Source organism: Micromys minutus, assembly GCF_963924665.1.
Source record: "Micromys minutus genome assembly, chromosome: 32".
Lineage (NCBI taxonomy): Eukaryota > Metazoa > Chordata > Mammalia > Rodentia > Muridae > Micromys > Micromys minutus.
In genome coordinates this window covers 2,301,733-2,316,822 of record NC_137967.1, presented here as the reverse complement: position 1 = coordinate 2,316,822, position 15,090 = coordinate 2,301,733, and the positions used below count along the sequence as shown (strand labels likewise).

The 15,090-nt window shown below is 47.4% G+C and overlaps 1 protein-coding gene across 2 annotated transcripts in view; it reads left to right on the top strand.

Moving 5' to 3' along the window:
- The window catches only part of NAV2 (neuron navigator 2), a 251,405-nt gene that overhangs the window by 27,646 nt on the left and 208,669 nt on the right, over positions 1 to 15,090 (top strand). The window lies entirely within an intron of this gene.

Here is a 15,090-nt window from a genome sequence, read left to right as displayed (position 1 = left end):
ACAGAATATGTATGAATAATGCACGCTCGGAACCTGGACTCTCTATGGCTTCAAGATCTGTGATCATTTCTGCCTGTGTGGGGGTTGCAGAGACTCGGATGGGGTGGTGGGATCTGACGGATGGGGATGGGACATGGTATCTGGCCTATAAAGGGCACTGGGACATGATGTTGGTAAGTGGAAATAGTGTTTTCTTCCGAACTCTGCTTAGCAACCATGGCGAGTGATATCCTGGCGAGTGTGGTGTATTTAAGCTTTTAAAATACAGAAGTTAACCTTTGTTCTTTTCTTGTGTCCTCAACTCCTTGAATGCATACTGATCACTGTGTTGGGGGAACAGGGCCTGTGTTGCCGGAGCTCTAAGTGTTTCACTCGGAGTACCTGTTGTCAGAGTCGGGAGTCGGGTAGGATTGTCCAAATACCTGGGCATGGGTTTGCTTCAGAAATCTAAAGAAGGGCACAAAAGATTTTTCTGTCCCCACCGGACTCCCCAACATTTGACAGGTGCCAGGGGTTCCAGAGTGCCTGGCCTTTATTTATTTATTTATTTATTTATTTATTTATTTTGAACTCTTTAATGACCTGATCTGTTTGTACTCTGAAGAATTGAACAGAGATAGCCTTTTTAGACAACTTTTGAAAGTGCACAAAATCTATTTTTATTATAAAGAGGTATGTGCCCGTGTGTATGTGCACGTGTGTATATGCATGTGTGTGCACATGTGTATATGGACGTGTGTGTGTGTGTGTGTGTGTGTGTGTGTGTGTGTGTGTGTGTGTGTGAAAGTTTCATTTTCTACTTTACATTCCAGAGGAAGTTTCTTCTCTTGGGTGAGACCCAGAGAGGCTTTGCTCTTTCTGTTTGCTCCACAGACCAACCAGCCCTTGTGTAGGAAAATCCCCAGCCAGGACTCTGAGAACTTCTCTGACTCTTGGGGAGGATTGGCTGCTATTTTTACTAGTGCTACTGCAGCTGTCTAGTGTATTAATAATTGAAAAAATTTCGGGCAACATAAGACTTAATTTCAGTGCAAGCGTTTTACATGCAGGAGGCAATCCTCATGAGAAGGAGAAGTGTTCCTTCCTTCTCTCTGGGATAGATATTGCATTTGGCCTAGCCTGGTGTCATGTGTGTAGAGATGACATTGGAAGGTAAGCAGCCCTCTTTTTATTTGGTCCAAATGTATGTTCTGCACTGTTTGTTGAAGATGCTGCCTGGTTGCTAACAAAGTCTACTCTCAAGCTTATGAATTGCTACCATCTCAGACTCTTCTGGGCAAGTTTATTTTTATCTGCAAATGTGTTTGTTATAAATACTATCACAACAGCAAAGGGAAGCGATCCTGTGGCTTCCCCACAGCCCAGCTATGTCAGTACTGAGGAGAAGGGCAGGATGGGTTGGTTTCTTTTTTCTTTTTTAGAACAGCAGTATAAAACTCCTATGATTGCCTGTGATAATTGGTTCCAGTCTGGGGTGGGGAGGCAGACAGTCTTATGGCAAACTTAGCAGAGAAGGGTTCAGCAAAGATGATGTGAGCCTAGGGAGATGAGGAATGTCTATGTGTGCACCGGGGACATTGTCCTTTACGCGCCATAAACTAGTGACAAGTGCACATGGCAGTTCTACCAGCTCACGTGGAAAGTGAGCTGTTGCTTTGGCTGACTGTTCGAGAGTATACATGCGGGTATGCATGTATGTGCACGTAAATACTCGCAGGGCGAGAAAGTGTCTGTACTCTTGTCAGAGTGCAATTCGTGAGTGTGCCATCCTAGCTTCCTAATGAGTTCATCCCCCTGTTGCTGGGCTCTACTGGGGGCGATCAATGGTGATGCTTTGCTGTTGTCTGAAGGGGAGCATCATGTTGGTAAAGGGAAGGTGACACAGTGAAACCTCGAAAAATATATTCAACCGGGAGGGCGAGTGGCTCTCCCAGAATATAGAAAAGGGAGAGCTACCAGGAGCCTTTAGTAATGGAGCAGAAGAAAGGCAACTGTTCCAAGCAGGAGGAGCAAACCTGGAAAGCAGTGCACTTTTTCCTCCACTGCAGATACCCTGCCCACTGGCTGGCTCAGGAGCCCTAGTTCCTTCTGTAACCAACAGCAGAGCCCACCTTGAGTGCCACTCTCTTTTTAAGGCATGGAGAAATCAGAACAGACCCTGGGAAATGGACTGGGATCCCAGGGATAGTGCCATGGGGCCCAAGAGACATGATGTTGCATCCTATTGGCTGGTCAGTCAGCAAACAGTCACAGAATGTCTCCTGGTGCCAAACCCTGATCTAGGCCAGGTGAATAGCAAACCAAGAAGCAGGCTCTCCCCACGGGACAGTCAGGTGCATCTGCACAAGACCAGAGAAGAGTTAGAATGCTAGGACCCCAGAACCCATCCTTCCCCAGGAAGATCATTCTGAGGCACAGATCCTGGAAGGCTGCAGCCAAGGCCTCTTCTGGCTGCCCTGAAGCGTTTGCCCTTTGCCCTTTTGTTCCCATGGTGAGTGGTGGGTCTTGGAAGAGCCCCAGGTATGGCTGAACTCTAGACGTGGAGGACTGTTTAGACCTGGGATAAGCCTGCTTCGTTTTCTACCCCCTAGATGGCTGCTTCTGGGGTCAGTCCCAGAGTAAAACTTTCCGAAGGAAGAGATCCAAGGCCGTCAGCTTTGATGGCAGTTCAGTCATGGGGGTCCAGGAATGGCAAACCCTACCCAGCTGGAAGGAACGTTGTTTTTTGTTTGTTTGTTTGTTTTGTTTAAGATTTATTTATTTACTATATACACTGTAGCTGTCACACCAGAAGAGGGCATCAGATCCCATTACAGATGGTTGTGAGCCACCATGTGGTTGCTGGGATTTGAACTCAGGACCTCTGGAAGAGCAGTCAGTGCTCTTAACCGCTGAGCCATCTCTCCAAAGGAACTGTTGACTGCTCATGTCAGCACTAGCATGGACCTGGATGGTATTTGGTTCTTGTACACGCACCTGATTGGGTCTGTGGTTGGTGTACACTGCCCTTTGCAGGTAGAAACCTAAGTGGCAGGTTGTTCAATACCTTCTCCAAGACTCCAGACTCATGACCCTTGGTATCCAGCTCTTCAGAAAACAACCTCACAGGGTTGATAAAATCGAGGGATTTGCGTATCTAGAGCAAGCCCAACTTCTTCTTGTTCTTATGACGTCTGTTAGCCCATTTCGGTCCGACTTTGAATTTTTTTAGGGTCAAATCCTTGGACATAGAGCTCTAGAAATATCATCCCCCCCAACTCCTCCCCATCCCCTAGCCTCCTGCCAAACACATCCCACTGACCCTTCAGTGAGTCTGTGTGTGCGTCAAAGCTGGTAGAAATGTTTTGTCTGAGTGATGTTGTCATGGCAACCAAGGGGGCATCTTTTTGGTTTTCAAATGATTTGTTCAGCAGAATTAAGTGTTAGTTTGGAAGGCAAAACACTGCTTTGGAGCTCAGCCAGAGCAGAGGGTGTCGTTCCTTCTAGCCTAGAACTCAGTGCCCCATGAGACCTCGAGCTTTGTTCCCTGTAGAGCCTTGGACTAGCCGGTGGCAGGCCGTGGTTTTCCTCTTTTAATCAATATTTTAAGCAACTTGCCTTTCTGTCCTTCAGGGAGGCACAGAGCTGGGCTTTTTTAGAAAGGGGACTTGCACCTGCTATTCCCTTCAGCTAGCTAGGTCTCTATTCCAGCAGCCTACTGGCCTCTCGGTGGGTCTCTGGAAATCTTTTCTTTTCCCCTGGAATATATCTAGACTGAAGGCTGCCTGGGTTGCAAGCCAGGCGGTTCAACTCCTTGCTTCAGTTCTGAGGCCTGGAATTAATTGTTTAATCTTTGAAGCCTTGAGTTTCCTGTCTTATGAAGTGGGAATGATAATAGCTCACATAAATGTGTGTGTGTGTGTGTGTGTAAAACTAATGAGGCAATAAAAATACTGATACTTTATAGCTTGATTTTTGGCTATTTTGTGGGTTCTTCTCTCATCTACTTTTCTCTACCCCTCTTCGACCATTTCAAGCCCCTAACACTAGGTAGGAGAGGAAGAAAAAGGATAGTGGGGAAAGGGGGCAACTATCATTAGACTACTTCCTGCTGGTTAGGGTGTCAAATTCCTTGGAGCAAGTTTGATCTTTGCCATCAGGATAGCTAATTTCTTCTTTTCATCTCTTCACACACAACTGACTACTTGACAAACCACAACCAACAGCATCTAACCACCATCTGGCCAACGTGCCCCTTCAGCTGGGGTGCTAGCATTTATATAGCCTCTGAAAAGTTCCCAGAATTCCAACCATCACACACTCACAGAAACCACCTGCAGCTGGCAGCCCTACATCCCTGCTAGAGCATGAGGCAAATCATAGTCGCCTGCGGTGGACATTCTGAAGCAGCCCCACATCCTACACCTGGGATTAAAACCAAAACATATTCCCATAATATTTCTGGTTTTTTTTTTTTTTTAAGATACCAGAATTCTAGCTACAATAGTTGATAATAATTAAAATGGCAAATACACGTAGGTGGACAGTGTTTGCTGCAGGTGCTTTTAGAGTGCTGGGTAAACACCCTTAGTCCACTCTCTACAGCCTGCTGGGAGCTTGTTCCCTCCTTCCCCTTGCATCCTTGGTGGTTTCCATGGTGCTGATGCTGGTGTTGTTGCTGATGACATCATTTAGTAAGGATGAAGAACACCTGGGAAGTTAGAGGAAAACTGCCAGTTCTCTCCTCCTCCGGTTAACACAGACCCAGAATTTTGCATACAGGTTAGCAGATTGTTGCTCCCAGTGGTTGGCCCAGTGACCCTTAGAGCTCTAGGAACCTCAGGCTAACCCAACACCTCTCCCCCTTCTCAGAGCGTACCCTTGCTCCTGCCCTGCCCTGTGGAAAATGCTAATATCCAGGATCCCAAGTCATGGTCTGCCCTTAAGTAGAGACAAGGGGATAGCAAGCCTCTGCAGACTTCCAAGGGAAGAAACCCCACCACCACAGTGTTACGTGTAGAGCCCCATTCACAAGTGGTAAGAGCTGAGTTGGCTGCTACCAGGGGAGTGAGCAGCTTAGGGCAGGCTTACCCTGGCCCTCCTTTCCCAAGGTCAGCACCTGGAGAGACACAGTGATGGAACTGAAGGAGAAAGAAGGCAGTACCAGGCTGAGGCAGCGGGTATCAGCTCTGGCTCTCCTCCACTCTGTGATGGGGCCAGGTCTTTTTCCTTCTGACCCCTGAGTTGCAATGCGCCTGCATCTTCAGGTCACCAAATGAAGCTCTGAGGACCATGTCCTGTTCCCAGCCCGGATAGAGACCATACCTGCTTCAAAGCATTGCTTTGCGGTTTCCATGAGATGATCTGTGTGCGGCAGGGGTGAGGTGGGGGGGCATGGTTAGATCTGCAGCTGAGAGTCAAAGTGGAGGAGTTGTCATAGAAACACATCCAGCAGAGTGTCCAGTCTCATCCGCCAGTCACCCCCTGGACCGGTCCCTTCTTAACAAGGTGGCCCTGAGAATCCACTTAGTTTCAGAAATTACTTCTTTCCCTGTAAATGTGTGAGAGAGAAAAGACCTCACAGATCAACCCTCAGATTTCCCTCCCTGGTACCACGAGCCAGGAGCTCACTTAGTTGTATGCTGTCGCTTTTCTCTTTTTGATGACAAATACCCAAGGAAAGCAAGTTGGGGGGGGGGTCCCTGACTCACAGTTTGGAGGTCCAGGCCATCATGGTGGGGGAGGCATGGAGGCAGGGGCTCAAGGCAATTCCTGAATTGAGGAAGCAGGGGAGAGATGAATGCTGGTATTCAACTCACTGCCTCCTCTCTATTCAGTCTGGGACCCCAGCTTCTATCACGGTACTGCCCTTATCAGGGTGAGTCTCACATCATTTAAACCAATGTAGGAGCTCCCATGCCGAGATGCCCTTGTGTTCTTGGTGATGCTAAATCCCACTATGCTGACGTCCTTAGGGATCACCACTGCTTTAAGAGGGAGGAATGATTTTTCTAAATCTATGTGTGCACATGAAAACAGGATTTGGAGAACAGGTTATTCACACGATTAAAAAAACAATAGTGCCTTCCTCCTCACTAGTCCTTGTTTATCGACCTTGGAAACAGGAGCAGCTAGGAGTCAGCAGGAAGGGAGGGGTCTGAATGCTTCTGGGAAAGGCTCGAGTTAACCTACCACTGAGAACTCACATGCTGCCCTGGGCAGGTGGCCCCGAGCTGAGATGCCTCTGGGCGCCAGATCTCTCAACCTCATTCTCTGCAGAGCCTCCTGGGCCAGGAGAAGGACATCTGCGACCAGATCAAATTTCTAGGCACAGTGACTGGGAACCCGAACAGCAGCTGACAGCAAGTCGGCCGCATGCCTTAGGAGTGTCTGAGATCCTCGGGCAGCTGAGTTGCCTCCACACGAGGCTTCTGGGTCTATTTTTACACGGCCCTAAGGGCACACAAATGTTTCAGAACCAAGAAGGAATGAGGGAAAGCTCAGAGGCCACTTGGAGTTTATAGCAAAATAGGAAGCCAGAGCCAAGAGCAGCAGGAAGCACCCATGGCTTCCTACCCAGGGGCCACTCCCCCATCCTGGTTGGGGTTGACTCTTATGTTTGAAGGTGATAGCGGTCTTCATTTCTGCCTCTCTGCCTTAGGCCTCTGGTTCGTTTGATTTTGATTTTTATTAAGGTTCATGTAGCTGTGAGCTATCGGACTTGGGTGCTGGGAACTGAACTCTGTTGAAAATTACTAGTAGCTCTCTGTTCCTGTTTTCACTCTCGAGAATAAGCTAGAAGGGCGTTCAGGATCCATTTACTGTTCCCATTAGTTCTGCTACTGGTCGCCCCGGGTGTATGAGGGAGGGTGGGTGAGTCCAGGTCTTATTCCTTGATATATATTGTTGCTGTTGTGAGGAGTTCAGGGAAACGTAGCAATGTTAACAAACCTTTGTCCCTGCCATAATTCTTCCTGGGTTGACCTAGAGGACTTGAATAGGAAATGCCTCTTCCCAGGACCCTTGTCTCGCTTTCAGTTTGTTCTTTTGTTGTTTGAAGTACGCGTGCCGGGGCATCCCTATCGGATGCCACCAGAGAGTCATACCGAGATGACAAGGATGACAAGCGCTGTCCTGAGACGAGCCACCTTCTGAGTGATTCAGATGCCATGATTCATTTTAGTCTCCCGACAGATCTTGGGACAATGTGTATTTTGTTCGTTCCATTAAGCTTAATGAAGAATCTGGAATCTGGCCACTGGGCTCTGTAAGGTTGAAGGTCATGATGGAACATCATCTTCCCTCCCTTCCTCCCTCCCTCCCTCAATCCCTCCCCAGAGCTGTTCCTAGTATTCAACTGTTTTCATACTGTACTGTACCGGAAACCCAACGTGTACCCACTGTGTGCCGTATACTATTGTAGACACTTTGTATTAACTGACTTTCTCCTTATATATCTTATGGAGGCAGACATGATTAGTTCCATTTTACAGTGAAGGAAATTGAGGCAGACAGCAGTTGAATAACTTGTCTGAGGTCACCCAGCTCTGATGAGCATCACCCTGAGGCTCTTACACCCGCCCAAAACCTGGCTCTAGCAAATTCCTGTGTTACCCGCAGTCACTGTATGTGGGCGGTGATCTGAGGAGGGCTGACTGCGACACCCATGGGTGGAAACCACAGGGTCCTGCCATCCCTTACAGAGCGGCATAGGCAGGGCTCAGGGTGGGAAATATTCAGGGTGAAGAAAGAGGAGCATGGCTGGGATGGGACATGTGACCTGGGAGAGCCCGTTCTCTCCGGGGCAGCCTCTCTATTGTCAGAGGGAGCTAATGGAAGCTGTCCCAAGGCAGGCAGTGGAGGGAGAGAGGAGTCAGAGAAAGGGGCTCCAATCAAATGTACATCTGGTGGGCATTCTCACTGCATGCCACCCATGACTGTTGATCAACAAGGAATTTCCTCATGGTCAGGGAAGTGAGGATGAGGGAGGGACCCACATCTCTGTGGCAACCTGATCTTCATGACCGGTGCACATGTTGTTTTGCAAGCTAAGGACTGCAACCTGGGATGGTTATCTGGGCAGGCCTGGGGTGGGCACAGGAGTCCTTTAAGGGGCAGGAACTAATAGAACCTGAGGGGTAGCATCCTGCACCTTTGGAGTCAGAGGAAGGGGCCAGGAGCCATGGAATGCAGGGGTGCTAGAAAAACAGACCCTGCTGTCTGCTGCTCAAATGGACCACCGCCCCAAAGCAGCGTGAATTCAGCTCTCTGAGGCCAACCCGGCACTTCTGGCCCATGCAAGTTCATGGTTGTTCAGAGACGTTAAGCCTGTCGTGGAGGTTGTGCATAGAAGCATCGGGGAGCTAACACACTCTAGGAGTCAAGCGTAGTGGCTTACCAGGTCAGAAGGAAAATTCTGCCCGGATCTTCTGAGTTATTTAATAACCCTGGCCACAGCTAAGCCAGTCTCCCTGCTGACTTTCCCAGGAGGTGCCTCCGCTGTTTGTGAGGAAGGAGATCTCCATGCCTGCACACTCCAAGCAGGTGCAGGTAGGAGGTTTACAGAGCATTCTGGTACATTCTCATCCTCTCAACCCCTGTATCACAGGCACCCCAGACTCTGAAGATCCATGAAAGGCTGAGCTGTTTCATCTGGGCCTCTTGAGTTGATGCTGACAGATACAGTTTGTTTGTTTGTTTTTCTTCAAATGTCATGTTCCCTGACTCATGTATGTTTGGCTTGTAATTGACATAAAGTATAAGCTGTCTTGGTGAGAGACTGATCATATTTTATGTGTTATCAATGCCAAAGGTCTGTCGTGGAAGTAGCCTGTTTTCCATCTCTTTGCCTAGGTCCTGGCATTGGGCTAGCCTGGTTCATGTTGCTCAGAGGGAAGAGTTAAACCGTTCAGAGTTATCTGATCACTGGGGCTCCACAGAGACAGAGGCAAGGCTGTGCGTCAGAGTTTAACAACTGTAAGACTTTTAAGTACTTGAAGATTTTTCTAGTCGTTCTAGGCCAAGAATTCTCCAATCCTCTGTCCTTTCCTACAGCCTCATAGTTTGTTTTACTTAGTGTTGTTGTTGTTGTCTGGTTTTGTGTGTGTGTGTGTGTGTTTGTTTGTGTGTCTGTTTGTTTTTAGACAAGTTCTCATCATGTAGTCAGTCTGGTCTGGAACCCACAAGTCATGGTGTACCCTCATTCCTGGCTCACATCCACAAGTCGTGGTGTACCCTCATTCCTGGCTCACACCACAAGTCATGGTGTACCCTCATTCCTGGCTCACACCCACAAGTCATGTTGTACCCCCATTCCTGGCTCACACCCACAAGTCATGGTGTACCCCCATTCCTGGCTCACATCCACAAGTCATGGTGTACCCTCATTCCTGGCTCACACCCACAAGTCATGGTGTACCCTCATTCCTGGCTCACACCCACAAGTCATGGTGTACCCTCATTCCTGGCTCACACCCACAAGTCATGGTGTACCCCCATTCCTGGCTCACATCCACAAGTCATGGTGTACCGCCATTCCTGGCTCACATCCACAAGTCATGGTATACCCCCATTCCTGGCTCACATCCACAAGTCATGGTGTACCCTCATTCCTGGCTCACACCCACAAGTCATGGTGTACCCTCATTCCCGGCTCACACCCACAAGTCATGGTGTACCCTCATTCCTGGCTCACACCCACAAGTCATGGTGTACCCCCATTCCTGGCTCACATCACAGTTATGAGGGTTATATGAAAAGACACCAAAGTAGCAAGCTATTTGGGTTTGGCAAAGCCCCTTAAGCAAGGTTTCCCAAACTTCAGTGAACATGATAAATGGAACATTCTAGACCTGACTCTCCAGCTTTTAAGCCCAGGGGTCTGGGAGGAGTGAGAGAGTTGACCGCCTTTACAAACTCCCATGAGATACCGAGCAGACAATCTCACAGCTCGAGAAAAGCCTCAGCTGGGCATAATGGCATATATGTGTAATCCCAGGATCTCAGGAGGTTGAGGCAGGAGGATTGCCATGAGTCCAAGGCCAGAATGAACAGCAAGTCTGTCTCAAAAAAACAATACTTGAAGAAAATGAAAATTCCTTGGATGTATCTATTCAGATATGTACTGGGATAGTACAGTATCTATCCATCAGGAAGGTAAAAGTGTTTTCAGTTGAGAGTATTCCCAAAAGGTGTGCTAAAGTTTAGCATAGCACATTTGAACAGTCTTTAATAACATTATATATTCTAAGCTGAGGGGGTCTGAATTGTACCTGTCTGTGCTATGTCCTTATGGAAGTGAATTTTCTGCCAGCTCTAGTCCCTTAGTCTCTGGAACCCTTCATTTCCTCCATGGATAGAGTCTAGGGTTCCAATGCATGTTTGTCTTGTAATTCACATGACATGGAAACACCGTATTCTACATGCTGTTTGATTTTCTTCTTTCTTCATGTTTATTTATTTCCTTTTGTGGTGTGTTTGTGTATGTGTGTGTGTGTGTGTGTGTGTGTGTGTGTGTGCTATGATGCATGTATGGACTCAGGGGTAAACTTTCAGAAAGTAGTTCTTTTCCTTTCACTGTGTAGATTCCAGGGATCAAACTCAGGTTGGGGTCCCAGGGTTGCCAGTATAACTGCTGATCCAACCGACTGTCCCCTGTGGTGTATGACAGTAATAAGGCTTTGCAATATAAACAATGTTTTCATCTCTTTTTGGCTCACTGTATCCACTCCCAGACATGAGTTGCTTTGCAGACAGAGGTCCTGGTACTTTGTAAATGCTTGGTGGAAATCTATAGGGGGTTCCTCTCACACCTATGCCAGGCCTGAGGTGTTGGGAGTGGGAACTGGTAACTTGGTGGTCCGTGACGCTGAGACACTTGGCGTGTGCCAGGATGATGGTGCGGGAGTGGGGCGCGTGTGCAGCTTGTCTCAGACCGTCCTGAGCAGAAGGAGGAATCCGACGACGACCATGATTTATAACCATTCGGATCATGGTTTGTATGAAAGCCATCTGGGCCTCATGCTTGGCCCCATCTCCCTGCACATGTCATCATGGAGTTCTTTTGTTTGACTAGCATCAAGGGACAGCTTTTTGTATGTGTGGTTTTAAGGTTTTTTTTAAATATATTTTCTTTTTATATCTCCATGGAACAGAACTTAGTGAGGGAGGCTTGTGTATGTGCAGGGCTGTGAGCCCTTGTGCTCACTTGAGCAGAGGTAGGGAGGGGGTGGTGGCGTGCAAGTCTACAAGTGCAGGGTCCTAACAAATTTAAACAACACAACCCACCTGATGTTCTCGGTTACATGAGAATGATAAAAGTTGATTTTTCTCTGCTTTGGCAGAAAGATTATCAGTCGGGTAACAACGAGTTAGCTCTTTATGACAATAACTGTCTAAAATGGGCAGCAGCTACTCCCTCTGACCTCGAGCCACTACGGGAAGAGAGGGTTTGCTTCGCCTTGTTGTCCCAGAGAGATTAGAGTCCCTCTTGGTGGGGAAGTCACTGGCAACAGAGCCTGAGGCTCACCTGGCAGAGAGATCACATTTCAACCCCGCACAGGAAGCAGAGAGAATAGGAAATGGGGCTGAGCTATAAAACCACAAAGTCCACCCCCAATGACATACTTCCTACAGTAAGACTCCCTTTTGTAAGGGTTCCATAACCTTCCCAAACAGCAACACTAACTAGGAACCAAGTGTTTAAATGCATGAGGAGCCTCCTGTGGGACATTTTCTCATTAACCACCACAAGGCTTTATACACGGGTTTGTTGTTGTTGTTGTTGCTGCTGTTGTTTTGCTTTTTCAGGGATTTAAAAATGTTTCTGCTTCAGAAGGGTTAAAATAGTGTGAATGAACTTGAACCTTCTAGAAGGAAGCTACATCCCCCCTGTGAAGTATCCTTTTGGCCTGGATGGGTAGAGCCCTCCTCCTGGCTGCTGCCTTCTCACATTGCTAAAGACACAAACTGAGAAAGTGCCCAGCTTGGAGAAGCACTGCAAGTTAGTGCCCTGTGTTTGCAGAACACTGCTGTTTAATAACTCAGTGTCTGTCTCCCCATCTGGGAGGCAATAGCAGGATTGTCTACCTTGCCCAAAGATTGACAGTAAACAGCCCCTGATCGTTTACTAGATGCTGACTCTGATCATTCCAAATCCTTCTTCTACTCTCTGTCCACCATTCTGCTTTTCTTAGAGTGATGATTACCATCGCCTATGTGCTTGAGGGGAATTGACATTTTTTTCCTGAACGGTTTCCTTGGGTGTAGACGTAGTTACATTTTCCTGTGCTGGTGTAGATGTGGTTACATTTTCCTGTGCTGGTGTAGATGTAGTTACATGGTGACAGCAACATAGAGTTGGACTGTGTGGCACAGTGGGAGGGCAAATGTTTGTGTGTGTGTCTGTCTGTCTGTGTCTGTGTGTATGTCTGTTAGTGTGTCTGTGTGTGTGTATCTATGTGTGTGTTTGTGTATGTATGTGTGTGTGTCTGTGTCTGTGTTTGTGTGTATGTCTGTCAGTGTGTCTGTATGTGTGTGTTTGTGTGTGTGTGTGTGTGCGTGTGTGTGTGTGTGTGTGTGTGTGTGCGTGCGTGCACACACGCATGTGCATGTGAAGGCCAGCACTATCTTGTGCGTTGGTCCTCTGGTGCTTTCCACTTTGTTTTCTTACACAGTGTCTCTCTTAAATGCTTACAAATTGCTAAGTAGTCTAGCCTGGGGTGTGATCTGATGACATGACCGCTCCATGGTATGGTGAAGAGGACATTTTTTATTGTGGATACACAAGGAGGCCTCTGGAAAAGTCCGGAGCAAAGAGAAAAAGAAGTAAACTGGACAGGGCGGGTGCTTTCTGTGAGAGATGGGAGAACACCAGGGGACAGAGACTTGAGAACACAGACAGAAAGTGGGGGAGGGGGGACAATAGCAGGACTATATATAAGGAGATGGGTAGCTGTTGGGGGGCAGCCTGTGAGCTAGGGATGTGTGGGGTAAGGGAGGCCTTGAGAAGGGTTAGGCTGCTAGCATGATCTTTGAAATTTGCCACGGAGGGGTCCTGGAGGCCAGCATCAGCTTCAGTATCCTAACAGCACCCCAGGTGGCAATACGTGTCATTCCCCACCCCCATCTGAGGCACTGGCAATGGCTCCTTTTGGTAGAGGGGAACCTGTGGAATTCTGGCTTTTCTCTAACCACAAGAAATCTTCCTACAGTCCAGGTTGAACTCACTTCTGGATATTTGAATGGACTTCTGGAGTTTAGGGAGCTGGCTGACCGGCAAACCCCTTGTCTCTACCTCACTAGTGCTGAGATTTCAAGGGCAAACCACACACAGTTCTGGGATCGAACTCAGGTCTTCGTGCATACAAAGCAAACCCTTTATTTACTAACTGAGCTATCCTCCCGTCCCCTCTGTCTTCACGTGTAACTGTTCTTGTTTAGACGTCGATGAAAAGAACTTTGGGGAATTGGTTCTGATCTTCAGATTTCACTATTTTGCTCCGCACACACAGACACACACAAACACACACAGAGAGACAGACATATACACAGACACAGACAGATACACACGCACACATATACAGCAGACTGTTCTCATGATCATCCAGCAGTTAGCCCAAGTCTTCGGAGTAGACCTTGTGCATGAATCGGTCCTATATCTTATTAATACATTGAGAAAGAGATTGACAACACAGGAAATGGTCAATCACCATATTTCATTTTGTTTTGATTTTTTAACAAACTTTTCAAAGGCAGTAAATGGAAGTTTTGTTTGGTTCAACTGAATGTTTGCCGAGCGCTTTTGCAGAACACTTAACTCCCCAGTGCAAATTCACACTACTGTTTCAAGGGGGAAAAATCTGGGAAATTGGAAAACCCTAGGAAAACGAAATAGTTGAGGCTGTTGGAAACGATGGAAAAAGATAGTCACTGGAGGAATATGAGGTGCTCGGTTTCAATTTTCCCCCCTCTAGAATTTTTTGGTACCCCATACGGACTTGCCCATTTGCTGAAACATCAGAGAGAAACTCCTATAAAGTCCTCCACTCCCGCCCTTCCCTCCTTTTTTTTTTTTTTTCAAGGAATTCTTGACAGCATCTTGGAAAGTTAAAGTAATAAATATTGCAAACGGTATAGTAGATAATGCTGCTGGATCTCAGGAACAGGCAGGGCAAGGCAGCTGAGCCAGCAGAGAAGCAGGCGGACGTGGAGCGGTGGGCCACACCCAGCCCTGGTCCCACTTTCTCACGCTTTCCCGTGTCAAGCGCCCACTTCCGTAGATAAACCCGGTGACGCTCTAAAGCAGCTATGGTATCATCTGATGACAGTGGCCAGGGCTTCAGTGTAGAGCTTAAGTTGACGTTTTCTTTTAGGTTAATACATCGGCTGGGCATGGTGGTTTAGGCCTACAGTTCAACGCTGGGGAAAATGAAATCACTGTGAGTCTGAGGCCAACTGGACAACAGAGTTGAGGGCTTGTCTCAAAAACCTAGGGCTGGTGAGATGAGGGTGCTTTCTAAGCAACCAGAAGACCTGAGTGTGATCCCCCAAAATTCACTTAAAGTTGGAAAAAGAGAACTAACTCCATAAAACATCCTAAGACATCTGCATGTATGCTGTGGCACAGATACCCATGAACAAACACATTCTGAGCGCGTGTGCGCGCATGTGCGCGTGCATACACACACACACACACACACACACTCCTAATCAGTATTTTTAAAAAAGAATCTTTAGAAAGAAAGAAAGCAAAACAACCAAAAGAGGAGGAGGAGGAAGAGGACGAAGAGGAGAGGAAGAAGCTAGTAACTTCTTTTTATGTTTGTGGCAGCTAATTATACATCTTTGAGATATGGTCTGTTGTTTCAGAATTTATATACAGTGCACTGACCGTCTGGATTATAAACTCTCCATCACAGTGAACATGAACGTTTCTTTGAGGGACAGCTTTCCAGTTCCCTCGTCTAATTATACAATGGTGTTTATTTACTCTTCTCGGCCTTCTTTGTGGTAGGACACCAAAACTCAGCCCTCCCATCTGGCCATGACTTTGTACCCATTAACCATCCCAGAAAAGTGGATTGACAGACCATCCAGGCAAGCAGCAGCTGT